Raw genomic sequence first — 5,657 nt, 5'->3', positions numbered from 1 at the left:
AATATCTGTAAAAAACGCCCTGGATAAAATCTTTTGTTTTCTACCGAAGAGAAACACGCAAAATGATGACAAAGTATTTGTTGTTAGGAACCGTCCATTAAAGACGTAGCATTTTAGAGGAAGTTTATGATATTTCTAGGAGCCTTCTATTAGGTATAGGAGAATATACTTTAAGAGGGGAGGAGCTGTCAAAAATGTTCTACTAATGCTACCGTGATTTCGAATGCAGCGATATGGTCAAACTCAAACATTACAGAATCCTTGAAAAGGGTCCAATAAGGACCGAAACGTCGGGTTAAGAAAACATATAGTTCTTTTTGATTGACCAAATTAGACTGAATTGCCAATTAAAGATATCATCCAACGTACAGTCGATCACCCAAAGAAAGTCAAACTCAAAGCAATAAACAAGTACGACCACGATTCTCATCAGTCAACGAGATTGAAACTTTTACTACAAATCATTTTATTGCAATAGGTAAATATCATTTAAAATAAAAAAATCAATAATTTTGCTTTCGGGATGAAATTGATCAGTAAATGAAATACCTTTGCATGTGCCAAAAATATGTTTTCCACCTGAATTAACAACCCCAGAATGCGAAATGCTGCACAAAAGTTTAACGAGTTTTCTCAATTTTTAATTATTCAAGTTTTAAATTTAATAAATTTCATGAAAACGCCTTAAAGTATGCACTTCTCATACTGAAAAAGTGATTACTTCCGAAAAGTGCAATTTTATGTATAAATTTGAATATTTATAAAATTTTTGATTAAATCGTGTTTAGCAAATACTTGGCATTGGCAGCTAAAAGCATCCATTCGAATATTCATTACATGTGCGATACAGCCACGGTAACAAAAGTTTGAAAGGGTATTTGAGGTTCGCCAAACACGCAATTACGGAAAATATTGAATTTAATACAGAAATATGTGACTAATTGACTGTAAAACATGTAACTCATCGTTCAATAATCATTTAGCCGGATGATGGTCATTTTCTACAAATTGTTTTAAGTTTAAAGCAATATTTTTAACAAATGAACATGACCCTCACGTCGATCAATTTCACCCCACTGATCAGTTTCACCCGAAATCACGGTACCTCAGAAATGCTTTTCTTCAAAAGTGCGCATCTTGCGATATATGGCAAAATTTTCAATAATTACAAAAATGTCATGTTTTGCAAATTGAAATAATTTTTCTTATTTGCATTTTTTTTTTACTTTCAAAGCGTATTGACATTGTTCAATGTTATGAAAGTTCACATGATTATCTAAAAGTCACCCATACATAACTGTTTTGTAGGTAATGTCATTTTTAAGTTATATTGAGTAAAAAACGGTCAAATACTTTAGACCTTTTCAAATATTAGTCTAGGTAAATAAAAAAAAAAACAACGTATGCAATCTTGCTTTAAAATACGTATTTAAAGCTAAGAAATTCCATCGGATTCTGAGACAGTTTTGCCAAACCCCTACGGCGAGTTTGCGTGAATTCGTCATACACTCTAAAAAACACACAACCGAAAATGTTCAAAGTGCCATAGCTTTTTTGTACATTTTTTTACCATTATGAAATTTCTACAGATGGTCGCTAACAGAATGAACTTTATTCTCACAAAATATCACGAAGGTAAAAAAACAACTTTTTGAGATATTTAATTTTTAGTAACAAAATTCAGTTTTTTTAGAAGAAAAACTAAATAAATTTTTCAATGTGTATTATTCTGAGAGCCACCATTTATTAATCTACAACTTTGCCGAAGACAGTTTTCCGATCAAACAAGCAGTTTCAGAGATATGATTTTTCATTTGCATGTGTTCCATTTTTTCATAGGCCCTATTTGAAAGTTAGTCGAGACTCAATAAAAAGTTTTAATATGAAAAAATAGTTTTTTATACAGTGATAGACATTCGTTTAGCCGAGACCAAAAAAAGTGTCAGGAAACCCATACAAAAGATTTTATGATAAAACTTTTTTATCGTAGTAATAGTATATCTAGTACTGTTTTATAAAAATGTGATATATCACACTTACATATACACTGAAACAAAAACGAGGGTAAAAACACTTCAAATGTCATTTTTTGCCTAGACATTCGTTTAGCCGAGGTAAATGAAAAATTGGTTTTCAATAGTTTTTTTTGCAATTTCGTGAATATATTTCGAGGATATACTCCAAGGCATTTAGTTTATGACGTGTTAGCAAGATAATTGACCTTAAAAGTTTATTTATTTGTGAAATTCAGAGAAATGTTATAAAAATATGTCTCGATAAGGAGAAGCGACGATAAACAAATTTATTTAAGAAAAATGATTTCTGTAAACACTCAAACGTAAGCTAGATTAGTAGTTTTGAAAATATGGCACAGAATTATTGTTAGAAATGTTCAAATTATTACATAAAATGTCATGAAAAAATTAAGTATACTAGATTTTGGTTGTTTAAACTTTAAAATGGGATTGATAAAAGCTAAAATAAATAGTTCTTCATTGAAATAAAGACGTGCCCTAATGCCTGTGGAGTATACCTGTTTGATACTAGCATTAATAAATGAGTTAAAAGACTACTAAGTGAAAGAACTGCAAGTAGTGTCAGAATTGTTGTACCCTGTTTATTTAAAAGCAGATTCTCATACAAAAATGCAAGATATGGTCAAACAATTGGCTTATTTCATTCAATCTGGAGAAATATATTATAAATGGGTCTTAGTTGTGAACCACATTTATTTTTAACATGATTTATTTGAAAAGAATGTCTAAATTATGAAACAAGTAGTTCATGCTAGAAATTTGAATACTTTCAGTGCCATTTCTCGAAATATGAGCCGTCCAATGTATGTTATTTCTGCCAGAATACAGTCTGGAAGGTATTGGGAGCTATTAGAAGACGTAATAGTAGTAAACGCTGTGATTTATGCTAGCGAAACCATAATATTTCATCAAAACATTACTTAAATACGTGATTTTTTGATGGTTTGCGTTATATTTTTCTGTTAAAAACATTGTTTTTCGTAAATTTTCAACCTGCTTTGGTCATGAAACTTTCATTGCATTCTTTTGAAGCACTTCCGATAAAAATAACTACATCAAATCTCAATTTGGAATCATTTACAATAATATGACATATTTATATGAGATGCATGCAAAATTAATATGGCAACACTTCCAAAAACGACCTAATTCATGATTTACAAGTTGATCTATAATGCAGGTTACCACACAAAATGACTTTATTGGATATTTTTCGAAATTTTTTAGTTTTTTATTATGGAATTCTAAAAAATGTTCAATTCGGCTAAACGAATGTCTAGGCAAAAAATGACATTTGAAGGGGTTTTACCCTCGTTTTTGTTTCAGTGTATATGTAAGTATGATGTATCACATTTTTATAAAACAGTACTAGATATACTATCACTACGATAAAAAAGTTTTATCATAACATCTTTTGTATGAATTTCCTGACATTTTTTTGAAAATTTTTTAGCCTCGGCTAAACGAATGTCTATCACTGTATTGATTAGAACAGCTGTGCAAAATTTTATGCAAATCAAAAATGCAAAATTAAAATAAATGGATTTTTTTCGTGCTGCTTCGTGGAAAGCCTCCAGGGCTAAAAATCTCGTTAATACAGATAAAAAGAAAAAAAAATCGAGCATCTTTTTCACCCCCTCGATCACTCATTCCTCAGCACGGGTCGCTTGACACTTTGAATTGGGATTAGTAGTCCTATTCTTAGCCGGCGACTACGCGGCTGACTCGCAGGCGAGTGAACCAGTAGTGTTCCGGAACCGAACCCGCGTATCCCGCTGGAAGTGGCCAATTAAAAATAAATAAACCAAACCCAGGCATGCGCTTTTTCGATAGCCAGACGAACGGTTAGCAAGAAAATAGTTCCAGACCATATCTGAACCGGTTGTGTTCCGGAACCGGTATCAGGTGTCCCGCCGGAAGTAGCACATTAAAAAAGTGAACCAAACTCTTGCATGTGACACATCAAATAGCGACTTTTTCGAAAACCAGATGAACGGTAAAAGCTGTTGGCAGTCCAGAAGGAATTTCTCCGCCTATCTTGATGCATGGAAAAATCCTTGCCTAAGCCGCTCAAGGAACTGATTTTTCTTGGATCGCAGTACGCACTTGCGAAAAAACAACAGTTCAAAAGGAAGCCACCGTAGAAAGTTTCTGCGAACATGAAACTGGGTTTAAGGCGAAACTGGAAGCATTTCCTCACTTTTTGATTTTTGATTTTTTATTAAATAACGAAGCAATATTTTCAAAATCGGTTTTTGTACACATGTAGCGTATGGATCAAGGCATCTTCTGATTTTTTTTTTTTTGAAGTGGAAAATGTTTTCCATTTTTGCAGAAACCATTTTTTTTGTGAAATTCAAGTCTTTTTTGATTTTTTTTTGTGGTGGAAAATATTTTTCGTTTCTGCGGAAACCATTTTTGAATAAAATTTCACAAAAGAAATGGTTTCTGAAAAAATGCACCACCAAAAAAATCAGAAGATACCTTGATCCATGCTCTACATGTGTACGAAAACCGATTTTGAAAATATTGCTTCGTTATTTAATAAAAAATCAAAAACCAAAAAAATGAGGAAATGCTTCCAGTTTCGCCTTAAAGCAGGAAAATAGTTTCAGACCATATCTGAACCGCTTATATATAAAACTGACGGAGTTGAAGGGGTGAATCCAACTGAATTCATCTGATGATGACCAAAGAATAGTAGGTCGAAACGCGTCACGCTAAACACGCTGTTTCCTCTATTTGTCACCGATAATTGCCAATAAATCCCCACAATAACATATCTGAACCGGTTGTGTTCTGGAACCGGCTCCAAAAGTCCCGCCGGAAGTGGCCAGTCAAATAAGTGAACCAAACCCATGCATGCGAAACATCAAATCATCAAACATTTCGATAACCAGATAAACGGTCAGCAAAAAAATAGTCTTTGACCACCTAAGGTTACCGGCAGTTTGCAGAAGCCTGATTGCTTCGCTGAAATTACGAAGGTAAAAATTCAAATTTTATCACATCTTTTGCGTCTAAAAATACTGCGCACAATTTTGATGCAACTGGTTTAGCGCTCGCGCTCTGTAAAATGGTTGACATTTGAATGGGTTACATTATGGGAAATTTCACTTGCTTGCACTTTTTTTTGTCAAATTTTGCATGAATCTTCCCAATGATAAGGCAGCATCCATTTATTACGTAACGCTAAAATCGACATTTTTGGACCCCCCCTCCCCCCTCCGTAACGCTTTTTTGTATGAAAACCCGAAAATTTTTGTATGGACCGTAACGCTCGGACATACTCCCCCCTCCCCCTATAGCGTTACGTAATTTGTGGATGACGCCTAACAAAATATAGGCTAAAGTGTGCAGAAAAAAAATGTCGAATTGTCTTGATAATGATCGGCATCCAGTGCTATTGAAGGCGGCCAATCAGAACACTTAAGCTTACGTCGACGGAAAAATCTTGAGTACTTCAACGGAAAAAAAAACTATCACCACTGGGTGTATTAATCTGGCTTTTTCTTTAATTATCGTGGAAGCGTCATTCCGCACTGCAGCAACTTCTTTTATGAGTTTATCAAAAAAAATTCTAAAGATTCGTTTGAGAATTCTTTTTTGATTGCAATCCTG

The sequence above is a fragment of the Aedes albopictus genome, chromosome 2 (assembly GCF_035046485.1).
Source record: "Aedes albopictus strain Foshan chromosome 2, AalbF5, whole genome shotgun sequence".
Lineage (NCBI taxonomy): Eukaryota > Metazoa > Arthropoda > Insecta > Diptera > Culicidae > Aedes > Aedes albopictus.
This window is presented reverse-complemented; position numbering follows the sequence as displayed.